Source organism: Octodon degus, unplaced genomic scaffold (assembly GCF_000260255.1).
Source record: "Octodon degus isolate 3935 unplaced genomic scaffold, OctDeg1.0 scaffold00153, whole genome shotgun sequence".
NCBI classification, from domain to species: domain Eukaryota; kingdom Metazoa; phylum Chordata; class Mammalia; order Rodentia; family Octodontidae; genus Octodon; species Octodon degus.
The window spans coordinates 2,763,195-2,782,730 of NW_004524729.1; the positions used below are offsets into that span (position 1 = coordinate 2,763,195).

The window sequence follows — 19,536 nt, forward strand, 5'->3', positions numbered from 1 at the left end:
ACGCCCATTGTGCCCGGCCCGCGCCCCGAGTTCGCCGCGCTGCCCGACAGTCGCGCCGCAGTCCCGCACGCGGCCGCCCGATGCACGCGAACTTGGAGAAAGTCTCGGGGTGCGCGGGCCGGGCCCTCCGCGGCAGGGCGTGGGCGCCCTGGGGCCGGCGCGCTTTCGTTTTCGTCTGGGACAAAGGTCCCTGGTGGCGCCGGGCGCAGATGCGGGGACCCGGGACTGCAGGCCGCCTGAGGCACCAAGCGCGTAGCGCCGGAGCCGGGCCTGGAGACGCGTGCGCTCGGGGACGGCCGTGCCGGGAGTTGCGGGAGCCGTGCTGCGCTGCGCCCCGCAGTTCCCGCTCGGGAGGCGGCGAGCGCCGGACACCGGAACGCGGCTAAGGGCCTGCGCGCCGTGGGCACGGGAGCGCAGCGCCTGACCGGCGAGGGCATTGCCGTGGACCTACGCGGCGCGGGTGCGATCGGCTTCCCCGCGACACTGAAGGGCGGTAAGTGCATTTCTCACTTTCGCTACTTTGTATTTAAATATTAATGAAGGGACCTCGAAGGGGCCCTTCTGCGCGGCAGGCCTTCCCAAGTCCCGGGCGCGGACGGAGGTTGTCTGGGAACCCGAAGCCGCGCCAGCCTGCAAGAACTCCCGGTGGTCCTCAGTCCGGAACTTGGAATTTGTGAAATGCACCAGTTTCGGCGCTCAGGTGTGCAGACAGCTAGCTAGAGAGGAATTTGTTAACCACAAAAATGAACACTAGCAGGCACCTTAAACAATGGGGGAAATATCTGTTCGGGTTGAGATGTGTTTGGGAAGGTTATTTGGAGCCACGGCCCTTGAAAAATTAAACTATTTGATTTACCTTTTATTTGCTTCCTAAATGGTCCTCCTTCTCCTCCTTCTCCTCCTTCTCCTTCTCCTCCTTCTTCTTCTCCTCCTCTTCCTCCTTTTTTCTTTTTTATACTGGTGGGGCCGTTCGGAGGGCCGATTGGTCCAGTGTTAGGGGCAGCCGGCCTTGGACCAAAGGGCCTAGCGTGGAAGCTGTTGCTTATGGCAACATAAAACGAAAAACAACTCATAACTTTTCCTAATAAATGCCCATTTATAGGTGGCTTGAGCACAGGCCTGGCCAGCCCCCCCCCCGGAGGTTGTGGGGAGCAAGAAAGGGGTGAAGGAATGCTTGCCTGCCCTAATTATAGGGTTTTAAGGGAACACTGAAATTAATTTCTTCAGAGTTGGGTTTCGAAAACCAAGGCAGTCTCTGTAGGCCGGCAATAGCTTCATTTTATTTTAGCTCATCAGTTCTGACTATTTGGGATTTGAAAAATATGTGCACCTATGCTGGATTAAAATGAAACCCATAGCCAGTGGGCATAAGCCTGCTAATTTTTTGTACGACTGGGCCACAGGTGCGATTTTTTTCTCTGCTCTTCTCACCCTGTTGATGTGGTTTGCTTAACTAGGCTGGGTACTTTCACCGCAGCCGTGGTGGAGCCCCCTTTCCCTAGCACCCCAGAGTCTGGGCCAGCAGTGCAGGGATGTGGAGAGGGCCTGAGGCAGCTGGCCTTGCTCTGGTGCAGGCAGGAGCCCTGGGGTGAGCAGACCTTTTCAGCACGTGCCTGCTGGCTGTGGCAGAGGCTGGAAGCTTGTTTTACCTTCACAGGACTAACCCTGGCCGTCTTTCTGCTGGCCTGCTTTCTCCAGCCTGCCCTCCACACCGTTCTAAATTTTCAGCTATGATTTTCTCAGAGGCAGCTGGCAGACACGAAGCAGGGTGGGACCTTCAGGGTTGACCTCGGAAGCGAAGGTGCCACTGTGGGAGGTGTGCCGGTGGTCTGCCGGAGCTGCTGCGGGGCATGGTCCTTGCCGTGGTGAGATCGTACATATAAAGCTCAGGGTCCAGCGTGGCCTCACTTAGAGAATGCTGGAGATGAGGTCCCTGGTCTGCAGGAAGCCAGGGCCGTGGTGCTTGCCGGGCAGCAGTGGCGTGGTGTCCGGCTAAGGCCACTGGGCGTTGCTCAGGATTGATACAGCCCTCAACACAAGGAGCACCGTTTCTCCTTCTCCCCAGGTCAGTGGGCTTCTTCCGCAGCAAGCAGCAAAGCTGAGCATCCAAGGAGGTGGCAGGCCCCAGGAGGCCTCAGAGCGAGGTTGTTTTTTGTCAGCGCTGCCTGAACATCCCGGGTCCACAGAAGGTTGAGTCTTCCATGCATAGTGCGCCTGGTTAGGGCACCTTCCCATGCTGGAATACACCATCTCCACGTTCATTTTTGAGGACACACACCCACAAAAGAGGAGGCCCCAGAAATGAAAGTGGTGCTTGTTTGATTTTTCTCAGGCTGGGTTTTATGTAATGGACAGGGGTACACAGGGCCCCACAGGAGCGGACTGCTGTGGGGGCTGGTGGGAGGACAGCCCTCAGTTTTTGTGTTAAACAGGGCCAAGCCGAGGTGCCCCATGCCTGTGCCAGGTCCTTCCCGTGTCGCAGGCTTGCTTGGGTGCGGGCTTACCAGGTCGCCAGCAAGGGCGCGCCTCAGCTCAGCCATGAGGCCCACTGGCGGCCCCACCAAGGCTGGGTCTCCTGCCCACCACCCAAGCAGGTGCAGCCAGCCGTTGGCTGTGCCCAGCAAGGCCAGCGTGGGGCTCTGCAGAGGGGTCGCTTTCCGTCCGCAGCCATGTGGTTTGCAGCTGGCCGGGCAGCCTCTCAGTAAAATCCCTGCTCTGGCCCTGGAGCCTGTCCCAGCCCGGCATGGATGAGGTCATATCAGGAGGCAATGGAGAGGGCTTGAGAGGTCTTTGCCCACCCAGATGGGCACCCGCTCGGCAGGTGTGCCTGTCTGTTCGGTGGGGCCTCTTGGGTGCCTAGCGAGGGACGGTGTTCTGGAACGAAGGAATGAGAAGCAGTGGCCGCTTGCTTGTGTGTTGCCGTGGCTGGGTTTTTAGGGTGCATGTGTTCGTTAGGGAGGAGGACACACAGCAGTTTCAGCATGTAGGTGCATCCATGTTCACAGCAGGGCCTGCAGCCCGAGCACCACGGCTCCTCAGCTCCCAAAGCTCGAGTCTGTCCCTTCCCCTGGCTTGCTGTTCAACCCTGGGCGAATCCTGGACCTCCATGGGCCAGCAGTCCCCTGAGCCCTAGGGCAGGGGTACAGATGCCAACATCATCCAAATAGCGTTATCTCTGTGTGGCTCCTGGCACTGTGTCTGGGGGCATTAAATGGCTGCTGTTCTGGCCCTGCGATAAATAACAATGACTCTAGTTACTAATATATTTTGTTCATTGTCGCACTTGCTATTATTTCATGGTATGGTGTTATATTCTGAGAAACAAAGATCCCAGTTTTGGTTTCCTGAGCATGGGCAACAAGTTGTTCATATCCCTCCCCGGCAGGTGGTGGCAGATGTGGACCCGGTGGCCGTAAGGGACGGCCAGGCAGAGGTGAACTTCGCCATGCCGGTGTTTTCCTCTCCCTGGGCACTCGCTGCAGACAGGACCTCCTGCATATAACTTGTAGCTCACCGTAGGTATGGGACACGGACGTGCCAAGGGCAGAGTGCAGGGCTTGGGCCCAGCATTCACTCCTCTCCAGGGTCCAGGGTGGCTGCACCAGCTGCCTTTGTCCCTGCTGGGCACATGGTGACACTTTATGGGAGAGCGCTGCCACCCCAGTGAGCCAATTGTCCTTCACTCTGTGGAAGAGGAGCACAGTGACCACGTGGCTGGCTTTGGAGGGTTTTATCTCATGGTGGGCCATCCAGGAACATGTGGCTGCTGTCCCTTTCTGAACCTGTCCTAAGAGCACGAAGGAACCCTCCACGGCCCTGCAGAGCCTTCTGATGGGATAGAGCCACAGAGGGAGAAAAAGTGACAATTGTTTCTAGCCAGAAACAATGGGTCTTTTATATGAAATATTTATTTTCGGGGCTGACCATTGTCCCGTTGGTTGGGACAATCGGTGGAATCCCTGGGTCTGGGAATTGTAGGCCCTGGACATCTAGTCAGAGATAGAGATTTACAGAAGAAAGAAGAAGGTGCCCGACTCTTGGCTCTTGGGAAATTTCCGTGGGCACTTCTGGCTTTCTTTGTTGAGTTGAGGTTAAACTTTCTCAAGTTTTTTTCCTTCTGTGATTTATTTCTTCTGAAGACTGAGTCTTGGAGAGGTGGCCTAGTTTGGGGCCAGAGGCCGGATGAGGCCTCCTCAGGCCAGGCCTTGTCAGCCTTTGTCTCCCAGCAAGGTCAGAAAATGGAAGTGAGAAAAATCGGAACTGTGCGAGGGAGGGTGGGTCCACAGCTCGTGGGCACCTGAGCTTCGAGGGTCCACGGGGGCCCCCCGTGAGGTCTGCTAGAGTCGTCTCCCCAAATCCTGTGCTTGGGTGAATGTGGGAGGCTGATAGGACTCACAGGAGTGCACACAGGCCCTCAAACACTCTTCTGGTGGCGCTAGGTGTTTTTGTGACTTGTGGCAGGCGTGGCCCAGAGGAAGCACTAGGTGGATGTGTTCAGAACTCACAGGGTGGGCACACTTCCCCTCAGAGGCCTGTACAGGGATGTCTGCCTGGAATCTGTGCGACAGCTTGCCCTGGCTGTGGGCGCCCGGAGCGGCCAGACTAGGAGCCCTACTCATGGCTTCTTGTCACGGACACCCCGAGGAGTGAGATGACGGCCGCCAGGGCCCCGTGCGCTGTGGGAAGGCCATAGGAAGCCCGCTGTGCCACTGCCCACACAGGCAGTCCTCGGTCCAGATGGCCCCGCCAGGCCAGTATAGGACAGACAGGGAGGGGATCCTGGGGGTGAGGGCACCCTTCCTGCCACACCGCTTGGTCATCCAAAAGGCTTTGTTGGCAAGTGATAATATTTGTTTTCAAAATAAGGTTTTATTATTTTTTAACATTGCAGTTGTATCTTTTATTTCTTTTTAAAAACGGAACCTCTTAGCTGTAGCCCACGACATCCTGTGTTCCCTTTTGGGGTGTCCTGACAGCCACCAAGGCTGCGGGGAGAACTAGTAAAATCAAAATCATGGAAAAGAGTGAAATCTTGTGGCAAGATACAGCAAAACCTAGGACACAGGTCTCTGTTTGTTTTGTTTGTGAGGTAGGGGCCTGCAAGAGTCTTGGCATTGTTTGAGTGGGAAATTTTGGGGAGAATCTGGAGTCTGGGCTCTCCCATTTCCCACGGCCCAGATCCCCGTGTGCATAGGTGTCTGGGACCCCCGTTCACACAGGGCCTGAGCGGGGGGATGTTGTGTTTGTAAAATGGGCTCAGTAGAAAGGCCCAACTGTACATATTTTGGGATTCAGGAGGGTTTTCTCTCAAGATTATAGGAGGCTGCTGTCCCCTGGCCCTGGCTTTGTGGTGCTTGGGTGGGACTTCCTGTGACCAGTCCTTCCTGAACTTGGGGATTTCAAGTGTCAGGAGCATTTATGGGGGATGTTTACCTGCTGATGTGGGCCTCTTAAATTTAGAAATGCCTTTCGTGTGTTTAGGAGAGGTATTTACATTCGAATCAGGCTTTTATAATTACATTTCAAATTATAATAAAAGGATGGAGCCAAGCCACAGACCCCACAGTGGGAGGAGTTCTGATGTGGCAAGAGGGGGTTGCCCAGCATGCCATCGGCCTCTGGTGGCCAGAGGACCAGAGCGGGACAGTCATGGGACATCACCCTGGGAGCCCTCCCCACGCCACCCGAGCTCACGCCACAGTGCCTGTGTCCTGAGCCCTGGTGGTGACCTGCTAGGGCGGCAGTGAGGACAAGGCTGTCCTCGACACAGCAGTGGTTGCTGCTGGTCTTGGTGACGTGAGGGTGGAGGGAGGCGCCCCTCCTGCAGCCCTGACCTGGCTTGGGCTCCCCTTACCCTGGCAGGCCCCCAGGAAGCTGCCCTATGTTTGGTGGCTTCCCCAGCCCTACAGGCTGGCAAGCAGGCCCTGCTCCCCCAAGCGTGGGGGACCTTGTCCTCCTGGGGCCGGGTTCCTGGCAGCCATGCCCAGCCATGCCTGGCACGAGTCCCCAGTGTTCCTGGTCAAGTGCACGGCATCGGAATCTACCTGCTTTGTCTGTGGCATCAGCTGGTGAGCCGTCACGCGGCAGGGTGCGTGAGCCCAGCCCAAGCGCCCAGGGCTCCTTAGGGTTGCCTCTTTCTCCTGCCTTGTCCGCCCTCTCTCCTGGCTTTCTGTGTGGCTCTGAGCAGGCAGTGAGCAGTGTTAGAACAGGGCATGACGCAGGCGGCCAGAAGCGCCCACCGTAACAGCTCAGGTGGGTTTAGGGTCATCTGTCCAGCTGCCCTTTACCTGGCATCATGGACAGAAGGCCCTAAGGTGTCCAGATGTGTGAGCCTCCGCAGGGAGCGTGCAGCTGGCCATGCCACACCTGCTGTCCCTAGGGCGGCCTGGCTGCCAGGGAGCTGCTTCTCGCAGCCTGGCTGTCTGTCCCACGTGAGTCCAGCCAGCCTCATACAAAGGGTTAGAGCTGAGGCCCTGCTGGCTCGGTGGGCCCCCATGGGTGCCCACAGGAGAGGGCAGCAGGCCTGATAGACATCAGTGAATGTGTGCAGGAGCCCCCAGACCCGCCAGGCCAGGCCACGGGACAAGAGCGGCAGGGACTGTCTCCATGGTATACCCCCGGTGGCAGCACAGATTGGCTCTGCTGACACTGAAGGATTCGTGAGGGTCCAAAGGACAGGCCTGACCTCTGCCTTCTTCCTTGTCCATGGCCGCTCAGGTTGGCCCTGGTGGCCATCGGGATGGTCCAGGGAGCGTGAGCCGTGGCACGCAGTGCTGTGTTTACTGCTCTGCACCCAGCTGCCCTGAATGGTAGTGCCCTAAACCCCTTCTCTGTAGAGATGGGAACACTAAAGCTTGAGAGGGTTAGGGTTTGCCCAGTTAGGTGGCCAGGAGATGCAGGCCAGGTTCACACACGTGGTCTAGACACCTGGCCACGGGTGGCTTCCAGGGCCGTGGCTGGGAGCATCTGGGATAGGGTCCTGGCTCTCTCTGGAAGGAGCCGGCACTGCCCAGTCCTCTGCGGCACCAGGCCTGGGAACAGTGTGACCTCTGTACGAGCAAGGCCTCCTGGATGTCTGGACCACACTGCCCAGCCGTGGGCTGGCTGGCACCTGGGCCGGGCCTGGGCCAGACGCTCCTGGGCGTCCTCCACCTCGGGCAGGCTTCGGAGTGGCCTGAGGCTGCAGTGCCCCCTCCCCCAGCCAGCCCACTCCTGTGGTGGTGGTGGGTTTCAGGGCCCTGCCCACCCAGCCTGCCACGTCCGCCATCCTCCCGGCACCCACGAGCATCTTTCGAAAATTCCCGGTGGGCGGGGCCGAGCCGCGGCGGCCGCCTCTGGCCCCCCCTCCCTGGGCAGCCAGTGCCAGATGAGAGCAGGAGACAAAAGTAGCATTTTCCTCGTCCTCCTGGGTCGGCTGTGGGGCCTTTCCCCAGCTCCACTTGCTCCTGGCTGTCCTGCCCCCCCAGGGCCAGAGTGGCCAGGGCTCATGCCGGGGGCCTCGGGATGATGGGGGCCAGAGCCCTGGAGTCCTGAGTGTCTGCCGGCTGGAGGCTGACACCCAGGGGCGGCCAGCTGGCCCGTGGGACCCACCTTCTCCCCGCTGCCGGGGTGACCAGCAGGGCAGGGGACACTGTCTCCATTGGCTGGCCTTTGCGCCGGGGTCTGCATCCTCCGGCTCTGCGGTAAGTCACCTTCTTGCCTCTTCCTGCGAGACAGCCGAGGGCCCTGCCATCTTGTGCTGCCTGCCTGTTCCGTCGCCTCCTCTCTAATTGGTTTATCCGAATCCCCAAATTCTATTTCGGCCCCCCCGCACCATCTTGAGTGAAGCAGGCCCTGCCAAAACTGCCAGGCAGAGGCAGAAGCCAAGCCCATTTATTTTTAAGATCTAAATCTACAGGCCTTAGAAATCATAATAAAAATGAATGTTTGTTATTTCACAGTAGCTGCCTGTTCAGTTTTAATTTGAACGAATGCCGCAGGAGGCACCGAGAGGCGCGGCCTACCTTCTCTTGCCGGGCTGTCTTGCTTTGTTGGGGGTGAGGGGGCTGCTCTGGTTATCATTGTTGTTATTTTTATTTTTGGTGGTGCCGGGACTAGCAGAGGGAAAAACACCAGACTCCTCCTGGGCTTCTCCCGGCAACCTCTGCGGCGCAGGCAGGGCAGCCGGGCCCACGGGAGGGAGGACTCTGTCCACAAACAGAGGCCCTTTTATTTTCTCCTGCATCTCTAACGCTACCACTCCACAGTTTGGGAATCTAGCTCTTTCTGCCTTTCATTTTATTTTATTTATTTTTTGAAAGGAAAAAAAAATAAGCTTTTTTTTTTTTTTTTTGGCTCTTGGCTCAGTGTGGGGGGAACATAATCTCTGTGGTTTTGAGCTTTGCTTTTTAAGTACCTATTTAAGTTTGGGGTTCCACTTCCCAGGGCTGCGCCTGGCTGGCGACTGCCCTGGCTGGCAGCTGGGCCAGTCGTGCAGTGGGCACCGTGCACTGGGCAGACCCTCGGGAGTGCTCAGCAGTCCCCAGTCCTGCCTGAGCCCCCAGCCTTGTTCGCTTCCTGCCAGGACAGTGGTGCCCGGCCCCCCAGAGCCAGGAATGTGGCCACGAGGCTGGGATTCCCCCCAAGACCTCGCATGCCCTCTGGCTGCACCGCTCTGCCCGGGGGCAGGGTCAGGGGCTGTCCTTTCGCGGTGGACTCTGCAGAGCCCAGCTCCCCGCTCACCTCCACCCTCTGGCGGGCTGACAAAAGCGCCCGGGCACGCACGGCCTGGTTTCCCACGTTCCAGGGGAACCGGGGTCTTGATTGATGGGAAATGGAAAATCAGACCCAGAAAGTTGTAAAAGGCACGAAGAGGCAAATTCCCACGTAAATACATCTTTGTTCGCCAAGTCCGGAGGAGGCGTGTGGGCACCTCCACATCCGCACGCCAAGCTCTGCTCACAGGGGAGCATCGCGGCTGCTTTTGTTCTTAGATGAGACAGCAGTCGCTACTGGAGGGTTCGGGCTGCAGGGACAGGCGCATATAGCAGAGATAATTAAAACATTTTCATGATTATGACAGCCACATTCTGCTGCCACAAGCTGGAGCATTCATCCCACCCAAATATTTAGCAAGCATCGAGTACAACACTGGTGACAGAATAAAAGTAATAGGGAAAAACCAACAGTGCAGTGTATTTTAGAGGCAAAAGAGTTGAGTGGGTACAGACAGGAGGGAAGCAGGAGGCTCCGAATTTTTAAGGAACTTGCAGTCCTGACTAGCAACGCGCTCTGCACTTGCTTTTGGCATAATCCATGCAGGTGAACAGACTTCGACTCCTGAGCTCTGGAGTGACCCGTGGTAAAATGTCCTGGGCATTCACTCGCCTGCTTTTTGGATAAGGTGGGGGCGGGTAGCACGGAAAGCAGCGAGTTTACGTAAATGAGGATTTTGCTTTTGAGTTTGTGTTCTCCTCTCTGGAAGTTCACTTTGTGGCTCTCGTGTGTGTGTGTGTGCACGTGTGCGCGATCCCTGCGGCGAACGTATGGAATTTGCTGTCATCTTAAACATTTATTATCCCAAGTTTTAAACTGGGCTACCAGTTGACCCCGCAACACCACCAAAACAAACAAACAAACAAGAAAAACAAAACAAAACAAAAAACCAGTCAAATGCATTGATGCTGCTTCTTAGAAATCATCAGGCAGCTCTCAGCACTCTCCCAGGCAACAGGACTTCACGCGGGGACTTTTTTTCTTGGCCAGGTGTGCTGAGAAGCCTACCACTGGCTATGCCCCCGGCACCCCACCCCTACCCCCCTTTTTTTCTTCTCTTTTTTTCTGTTCTTTTTCTTTCTTTCTTTTTTTTTTTTTTCTTGAGAGCTACCATGCCAAGGACTCCTCGCCTCGCTGCTTCTGCTGATGCCGCCCTAGCCCGGGATTCGGCCTCCTCGCAGCACACGGGTGGCTGCTCTGTCCTCCCGCCTGCCTGCACTTGTTGGAGCACCCCGCGTATTTCAGTTGTGGAGTCGACAGTTTCGAAGAACTGAGGTCAGAATAAACAAGTTGCATCCGGGCGGAGAACCAGGCCTCCACGGTCCTCTCCCCCCGGCAAGGGCAGTAGAGGCACAGCCGTCCCCTCCGCTACATTTTCGTGTAACATTTGGTCCTTATCTTTCACGGTTCCCCTTTTGCCCTTTTAATGTGTGTTGTTTTTTTTTTTTTTCCGGAACCGGGGATTGAACTCAGGCCCAGGGAAGTGCTTATTCCACTGAGCCATCTCCCCGGGCCCTGCCCTTTTAATGTTGAAAGACCTTAAATGTTTTATTTTATTTTTTATTTTTAGGGGGTACCAGGGATGAAACTCAGGACCATGTCACTGAGCTATGTCCCCGGCCCTAAATGTTTTAATTTTATGGCCAGTTTTTAATCTTTTTTTTTTCTGTATGAACAGTATAGCACCAGACTGAAATTCAAACATGTGGGGTATGAGGCGTGTCAATTTAATATCTTAATCTCCAGGGGAAGAGGGTCACTTGCTAGCTGCTCTGTGTTGACCTGTGTGGAATTATTTTAAGATCTTTGTGGAAAATCAGATGGTATTTTGGATGGTCTAAAGATCTACTTATGTCTAAAATTAAAAAAAAAAAAAATCTCGAGGTAAACTACATAGAGTACTATAAGCTTCAAAATTATCTCACCGAGATAACGAAGTGGAGAGTTTATTGGTCCCTGTCGTCACGTTCCGGGGCAGAGCGGTTTGACGGCCACAGTAAGTTGTTTGTATTGCGGATTGACACAGGCGATGAGTCTGCCAGGCGCCAGCCCACACTTTTTGCCTCCTCTTTTCCTGTTTTAAGCATCTGCCCTCCACCTCCCAAATCTGGGTTCGGGTCACGGTTCCTTCCTGGGAGGCCACGTCCTGCGCTGGTGGCCGGGAGAGGACGGGCAGGGCCCGGTTCCCGCCGGGACCGGCATGCTGCCCCGTGTAGTCGGTGGTGGTGGTGGTTTTAAGAGCTACGCCTGTTGCTGCAGGTGTTAGTGGACAGTGTAGAGCTGACAAGTTGGTGCGACTTGCTTTGGAGTTGTGTTTCCTGACACCTCTGTGGTCTGGGGGTTTTCTGTTGTGTCTTAATTTATTTTTCATATTTTCTGTCTTTTGAGACAGGGTCTCACTGTGTAGTCCAGTCTGGCCTTGGACTCCCAGAAATCCTCCTGCCTCAGCCTCCTGAGTGCTGGATTATGAGATGTGCTGTCAGTCTTTTTAACCACTTTGTCCTCCCTGACCTATTACCAGTGTAGAGTTGGAGGGATAAGCCACTGGCACAAGCGTTGTAAAGATGAGCACAGGGAGGTGGTCCTGGCACCAGGGTGGGCATGATGGCGGTGATATTGGTAATGGGGTGTCTTCCATGGGACTACCATGTGTCAGGATGCCTTCTGCATTTGGAAGAGCATGTGCTCTAGAACTGAGAGCTGAGGTGTGGGTTCAGGGTGAGCCTTGGGCCTAAGCCTCTGTTTACCTGTCTGCACAATGGGCGCAGGGAGTGTACTGGGCCTGAATATTTGGAGAGCTTGTTGTTGAGAGCGCCCCCTACTGCTGGCGCTTGCCTGAGTCTCAGTGTCTATGAGGGCAGGTCCTTTCCCTACCACGTGGCAGGGCAGTGGCCTCTGAGACAAACACTGTATGGCTTCCTGGAGGTGCCACCAGCAGGTGGCGTCAGGGTGAGGTCTGGACTCCACTGTGCCTGTCTCAGAGTCCCTGTGTGTTGTGGTGTGGCGCTTGCCAGTAAGTGGCGCCAACTGTATGCCACGGGCATGCAGACGTACAGGGCTGTGTGTCTGCTCACTGTTGGTGGCAGCAGCCAGGGGGCAGCCAGGTAGGTCCCTTCTGCGTAGGTGCGGGGTGGCTGGGGAGCCATGGCAGGTCGCCTCTCGGGCCTGGACGGGCCATCCCGGTGCCGGGCTGCTTGCAGCTGCCCGGTGTGTCCCGGAAGACCTGGGCGGGCCGCTCCTGTCCCCTCCAGCCATTTGCCCTCTAGATCGTGGCAGTGAGTCTGGCCACACAGGAAATGGCGGCTGCTCACCCGGCGCAGGATACAGGGGCCCACTGAGGGGGCACGGCTGGAGCCCCAGGTGGCCTGAGGACCCACGTGTGCATGGGTCCTGGAGGGTCAGGGGCTGTGGTGATGGTGCCAGACACTCGCAAGGCCGCCACCAGGCTTTGAGCAGTGGCATCACAGGCCGTGGCCACTGGCCGGGCAGTGACCACTGAGGCCATGCTTGTGGGGCCCAGGAGGAAAGGGGGAGCTGGCCCCCCAAGAGTGGCTGACTGGCTTCCGCACTGTCCGTCCCCTGGAGGTCAGCATAACCATGTCGCCCTACATCTGGCCTCGTGTGGGGGTGGCGCGGCGCGGGCAGGGTGCCGGTGGCCTGGGAAGGGGGTCTGGCTGGCTTGGGTGCTCTCTCCGTGCATCCCCAGGAAGAGCAGAGGGGCGGGGTGCCTGGAGGCAGCTGGCCAGGCCAGCCTGCACGGGAACTCTGGCCGAGTTTCCTGGGCGCCTGGCCCTGCCTAGGATTCCTGCAGTGGGTGCGCCCAGCTTCCGGCCATGTGGGCGGAGGGAACCAGGGCTCCCTGCTTCCGTCCTGCCCAGCTCCCAGTGTGCGGCCATGCGCCACTCAGGGCGCCGTGGGTCCACAAGGGCCACCACCAAGGCCTTGTGATGTGGGCACGCATGACCTTGACTGTCCACACGGCCAGGAAGGAGGCCCCAGAGGTGGCTCCGGTGTCCTGCCTGGCACAGAAGTAAGTCAAATGGCACCAGCACCTTGTGTCTCAGGCCTCCATTCCGGGGTCCTGGGGACGGAGCCATGCTCCCTCGACCCCTGTGCTATCCAGCCATGGGACCAGCCTGCAGGTGAACACTCCCGAAGCCATGGGCCACCACAGCCTCAGCCAGGCCTGATGAGGGCGTGGGCATGGCTGAGCCATGCTGGCAGGCCCAGGGAGGCCTGGAGCAGCTGAAGTCCCCTGCTTGGCCCACCTCCTCGGCCTTGTGCAGAAAGCGTGGCTGGGTGGCTCCCCTGAGCAGCGCCGGTGTGTGTCGGATATCTCCAGGAAGGCCCCAGCTCCTTGGATTGGCCGGGCTGTTTTGCTGAAAACTTACCAGCCTGGGGCCGGCCCTGCACTCGTGGGGGGTGCGGGAGGGGGTGCATGCTTCGATCTCGGCACTCAGGAAGCCGAGGCAAGAGGATCGCTGTGGGTTGGAGGGCAGCCTGGGCTGTGCCCACAGTGTTATCAGAACATGGCGTCCACAGGACGAGGTGGTCCAGCTCGCCAGGGCCCAAGTTCTCTACATGGGAGACTGCACATCCTCTCCGCGTGGGACCTCTCAGCCGCCTGGCATGAGGACATGGCCCTGGGCCTCAGTTGCCTCACGCTGGGCTGAGAGTGCCCCTGGCTGCCTCCACCTCATCCTCTTCAGCCTCTGTACTCTGCGGCCTCTGGGCCGTCTGCCCTCGTGCCCGGCGTCATTGGCCTGACCAAGGCTTGGCTGTGACCGTGCCCCTCAGTGTGTGGACAGGGCCGGGGCGGGACGGAGGGAGTGGGCCTTGGGGAGAGACTACCCTTGTCTGTATGGCTCACACTGATTCCAGGGCCCAAGCCCAGGGACCTGCGGATGGGGCATGCAAGCGGGTGACAGGCCTGTGCCGCGCCTTCCAGGGTCTGATGGAGCTGACCACACGAAGGGACCGGCCGACGCCCAGGTCGCTCTGCTGTGACCTCTGCATACCACCTGGGTGCAGTTTGCACAGGGGCTCAGGCAAGGAGCCTGCCTGAGTCACCAGCGATCCTGGCCCAGGAGGCCCAGGCGAGGCTAAGACTGCACCGGGGGTCCAAGCCCAGCAGAGCCCCTCAGGGCCCAGCTCTTGCCCACAGCTCACCCAGGTCGTGCCCCAGGCCCACCACGTCCCTGGTCCTGCCAGGCCACCCTGAACAGGCCACATCTGCCGGCACAGCCCTGCTGGAGCTCCTCCTCTGTCCGTCCCCATGGAAACAGGGGTGGGGCTGACTGGTTTCCATTAACGCAGCTTGCTTCCCTGGAGCCCTGCCCGGAGCCCAGTGTCCCTAGGGGCTCTCGCTGAATCTGGGCCCGGGAACCCAGGGCTCTGGCCCTGTCCACCCTCATGCCAAGGTCCTGCCTGCAGAGGGCCTCCTTGGACTCCTCAGGCTCCAGCCAGCAGCTGCTGTGGTCCCAGGTCCAGGCAGCCCTCCCAGCACCTTCTTGCTCTGGGCCTCAGTTTACCCATCTGTAACAGGAGAAGGGTTGGGTGATTGCTGGAGTTCCTTGCAGTGCCGTGGGAATTTGTTTGACTTCAGAGAAGGCTCTTCTAGGGCCTGGACTCCCGGAACCTGACCAAAAACCAGAGATGGAGAGGCCAAGTGGCAGCAGGGACCTGGGGACACCCAGCATGGAAGGCCTGGCTTTGTGGGCAGCCAGAGGCCACCTGCCAGGCCCTTGGCACCAAGGACCTGGCCCTGAGTGCAGTGCCCGAGACAGCAAGAGGGCAGAGATGAGGGCAGCGATGAGCTCAGCCCTGGAACGCCACAGCCAGCCGTCCCCTGGGGAAGGCATTGCAAGTCTGTGTGGAAGAGCCGCCTGGCCTGGGCCAGCCGGTGTGCTAGTGGCTGTCACCTGCCTCCTCCGGCTGCGCAGGAGAGGGATGCTCTGCTAGCCTGTGGGCTGGCCTGCCCCCGCCTGGCCTCTGGGGGGAACCCTGCCCTGGGGACATGAGGAGCAGAGCCTTGGGCTGCAGCCCTCTCACAGCCCTGCCCCTGCGGATCGACCTGGTAGCTTAGGCGGGCCTTTTGTCTCCTGGCTGCGATGTCCTGACTGCCCTGCCCCGCAGGTGTAGGGGGGTGGGGTAGAGGAGGCGGCGAAAGCATTTTTGGTTTTCGGCCCTGGGCAGCGGTGTGATTTGGGTCGGATGGCTGCCCCGGCTGCTGGTACTCTGTGTGTGCCCGTGCACGTGTGCGCGCACGCACACACACGCACACACATACACATGCATGCACGCACACACTCACACGCACACACTCACACATGCACGTGCCCACCCGGCAAAAGTAGGCCGAGGGAGTTGGCGCAGGCAGCAGGCTGCAGCCAGCCAGGCTTGATTTAGACGTCTGGGAGGCTGGGATAATGTAGGAAATGAAGGAAATTTCCCCAGGGAAGGGGAGACAAGACAGAGGAGCTTAAGTGCCCAGATAATTGGGGAGCGTGGCGGGTGATTTATGGAGGCCCAGCTCCTCCGCAGCCCGCCGCCTGCCCTCCTGGGCCCGCTCTCTGGGGGCCCGCAGTGGGCGTGGCCGGCACCCCAGCTCCACTGTCTCCTGGGGCTGAGCCCCGAGTGGGCGCTGGGCAGGAGGCACCGCGTGGGGACAAAGCCGCCCTGTGTGCCAGGCTGCGGCATCTGCTATTGGGGTGACCTCACAGAAGCCCGGCCCGCTGCCAGCCAGGCTTGTAGGGGAGGAAGCTGAGCCTGCAATGCGCCCCTCAGAGGGCCTGGGCCAGATCCGTTGCTGTCCTGAGCCCCGGGCCTTTGCCACTGCCCACTGCCTTGGTTTCTCCACCTGCCCCTCACGTGGCTAGCTCCCTGGAAGCTTCTAGGGCCTGACAGCCCCCTGGGCTGACAGGGTCACTGGGATGGGTCAGTGACCAGGTGGTCCACTGGGCACCCAGGGTCCTGGACACGTGGGACCCACTTGGAGGGCACCGCAGGTGGCATGTGTCCCAGTCACCCATGCCCCCTGACTGGATAGAGAGGGCCACTTCTGTGTTTTCGCCTTCTCAACCCCAGAACTTGGCTCAAATAAAGCCCGGTGCCCTCTGGGAGGCTGATGCAGGAGGATCTCAATTTTTGAGTCCAGTCTGGGCAACTTAGTGAGACGTTTTCAAAATAAACGGGGTGGGGGGGGCAAAGAGATGGCTCAGTAGAATAAATGCCTCCCTGGCAAGCACAGGGCCTGAGTTCAATCCCCATTTCTGCCAAAAAAAAAAATAAAATAAAATAAAAAATAAATAAATAGATAAACAGTGGGCGAATGCTGTAGCTCTGTGGGAAGACCCTGAGTTCAATTTCCAGTGCCAGGAAAACAGACAGGAAAATCCCTGGGGTCTCCAAGCCCCAGACTCTGTATCGGAGGGAGGGCGTTTCTATGAACGCAGCCCCTGGCTGAGGTGCGCTGGGCTCCCCAGGTTGCCGCCAGGTGGCATCCCCGAAAACCGCTCCATGTGTGAGGTGCTGGGAGGCGGCCTTGCAGCACTCTCGGGGGGTGGGGGCGTGTGTGCCGTTGGAGCAGGGCGAGGTGACCCACGAGCTCTGTGAGGCCAGGTCCTGTGTCCAGCATGGCTGCTGTCCACCGGGGTGACTTCATCACCACCCTGGCCCTGCTAGAGCGCTACGTCCGTGTCCAGGCGGCTTGGGGTGGCCGGGTCCCTCTGCAGTCACACAGAACGCACAGGTCTGTCCCAGCCTCCTGGGTCTGCGCACCGAGCCACTCTCCTGACCCGGCTCTTCTGGGGCTAAGAAAAGCATTGGGCAGGCTTGTCACCCAGGGGAGACCCTCAGTGGGTCCATCCTGCCTCTGGGTCCCCACAAGACCACGGAGGCTGGGGACACGGGAAGGAGAGGGACACAAGCTGATGTCCACAGGAAGTGGTCAAGTGCAGGTGACAGGGTCCAGAGGACCCGGCCTCCCAGCCGGCGGGGCCTCCTGAGCCTCAGTGTCCCCTTAGCGTGCAGAGACCACACAAGCCACTGCTTGGGACAGACCCCAGGACTCAGGGGCGCCCTTCCCATCCGTGGGTACCAGGCACTGTGCAAGCCCAGGACAGGGCTGTGGGGGCAGCGCCTGCACAGGGTTCCCGGCCTGGGCGCCCAGGTGGAGCTGCAAGCCCAGAGGGCTTCCTGCAGGAGGGGACGGCCATCGCTCCTGGTGAGCGCGAGCACTAGATGAGCGGGCTGCTGCGTAGAGCCTGGTCCTGGCTGCCCCACCGAGGGCCACCTGCCCGCTGACCTCTCCGACTTCTCGTGTCTTTCAGAGTTTGCCAGTCGCTGAGCAGAGCCCACCATGGTGGCACCGGGACCTGGCACCCAGGTAGGCCAGGCAGGGGGCTCACCAGTGCCAGGTGCCTTGGGGGGAAGCTGGCAGAGAAGGCCATGCCGGTCTTAGGGAGCCGGGCCTCTGCCTGACCACAGCCCCACAGTGCCACCAGCATCCCCCACAAGGTCAGGGACAGCACCGCTGGGAGACAGCCTAGCCCACCGTGCTGGCTGCCCACCCGGTCAGGCCCGATGGTCCTTGAGCCTCAGTTTGCCCAGTTACAAGTGGAGCAGGAGTTGCGGAGTTGCAGCGAGCTCCACAGGTCCTCCAGGGAGCTGGACGACAGGACGCCCCAAATAGGTGGTGCAGGTGTCCTCCACTCCCCTCCTTTGGTCCGTCACAGTGGAGCTGTGTGCCGGGCAGTGTAGGCAGCCTCTGTCCATGGGTCCCAGGGCGGAGGCCTGTGGTGGCCACGTGGCTTCCGGTCAGGAAGGACACAGGCAGGACCAGGTGGGAGAGGTCACCGCTTCGAGTTCCAGAGCCTGAGCAGTCCCCCTCAGCCCACACTCTGCCTGTGTCCCTGTCCATGTCACCTGTCCACGCCATTGCTGGGTGGCAATGGCCTTGCCCCACCCTCTCTCTTGGGTCCTTACGACTCCTCAGACACAGCCTCAGGGCCCCAAGGATGCACAGGGGCAGCCATATCCGGGGGGACCCAGCCGTGGCCTCAGGTCCTGCCCTGGAGGTCCCCAGCCCGCTTTACTGCTGTGGTCCTGGGGCTCACGCTAGATCTGGCCCCAGACCCGTGGGAGACGCAGCCGGGTTCCATGGCAGGGAGGGAGCCAGGGGGCTACCTGCTCCCTCACTCATACAGCCACAGACAGAGCTAGGGCCTCCCCAGAAAATAAAAATAAGCAAAGAGGAAACTGAAAGGAGACCTCCAAGCATGCCATGTGGAGGCCTCCTTGTTGCTGGTGGAGACCTGAAGCTGAGCTCCGAGCTTCCTAGCTGCCAAAGCGAAAAGGGAAAGCCACCTATTGCAGCACTAAGTGACATCTGGGGATCCAGAGGTCCCCAAGCCTGGCCATGCCGTGGAAGACAACAGGGAGAGAGGCAGTTCCTGTCACGTCCTGAAAGCCCCAGTGCTAAACACAACCTGGAGAGCGACAGTGCGAACACACCAGGCTGAGCCTGTTCCTGCCTTTGGGTCTGTGCACTGCTAATGCCTGGTGCCCCTTCGGGCCATGAACTGAGATGTCCGAGCCGCAGTGCCTGGACACTGTCCCACAGACTAGGCGGCCCCTCAGCCCATGAGCTGCCTGGGCACACGTGGGCCCAGTTCCTGGTGGCCCTGATGTGCATCCCTCTCCTTCCAGGTCTTGCCTGCTTCCGCCCCTTCCCAGGGCCACCTGCCGCTCAGGACCACATGTCCAGGTAAGTACAGTATTCGATGTGTGGCTGCAATTGGGGCTATCATCCCCTCATGGCCACTGTCCTTGGCTGGGCAGCTGGAGTCAGACCAGAGTGGCTGGCGTGCCCAGGTCCCACAGGCCTGGTCCTCTCGTGCTCCCGTCCTGCCCGGCTGGGTCCTGGCTCCACTTTGGATGTCCACAGCCCCTCGGCATCAGGACGAGTCTTCCAGGCTCTGTAGGGACATGGCCCAGGGCCCTGACCACCCTGGCCACCCCGAGGTCTGTGAGGGTGGCCTGGCTGCTTTGCCTTCTCTGTGGCACCCCCAGGAGTCGGTAGTGTAGTTTGGCCAGTGTTGTGGGGGCCTGGGGGCTGGGGACTCCCTGTCCCCAGTATCCTGTGGGCACGGCACTGGGGGAAGCTGCGACCCAGGTGGGCCCTTCATGTGGACTCAGCCCCAGGTGTGCCCTGCCATGCAGGGGCCCAGTGACACATGTGGCAGGGGTGAGGCCTGTACACCAGGGGCTCAGGCACACTAGGCCATCACTGTACCACTGAGCCGTGTCCTGACCCTCTTTTAAAATTTTATTTTGAGATGGGCGCTGGCTAAGGGGCCTAGGCTGGCCTTGAATTGGTGATCATCCTGCCTCTGCCTCCAGGGAGCCGGGATCGTAGATGTGCAGGGTGCGATTTTTCATTGAGTCAAACTTGCTGTCCTTGACATCTGCTCGGATGGACCTGGGACAGGGGAGGCCTGGCACAGCAGCCCCGCGGGCCCCGCGCTCTGCCCACTTCGAGCTGTCATCACTCTGGGCCAGCAGCGCCTGTCTATACTCAGGGTCTGGGGCAGACCCACAGCCGACCCCGAGCTGTGGCCACTGCTGGTCTGAGGGGAGTTCTGTGAGGGCCTCCCAGGACCCTCTGCGGTCATAGCCACAAAGTGTCAGGAGCTGGGCAGATGGGGCAGTGCCCAGCGAGTCAAGCTGCGGCAGGTCAGCCTGCACAGGGTCCCATCTTGCCCGGGGGAGAGGCAGGGCGGC

At 59.3% G+C, this 19,536-nt stretch overlaps 1 long non-coding RNA gene across 1 annotated transcript; it reads left to right on the plus strand.

Annotated features, from left to right (window-relative positions):
* The first annotated feature begins 289 nt into the window (after positions 1–289).
* On the plus strand, positions 290–18,524 carry LOC111812948. Its single transcript, XR_002818311.1, has 3 exons — positions 290–493; positions 17,085–17,140; positions 18,463–18,524. It is a non-coding gene; the product is annotated as an uncharacterized LOC111812948 (long non-coding RNA).
* The last annotated feature ends 1,012 nt before the right edge of the window (positions 18,525–19,536 follow it).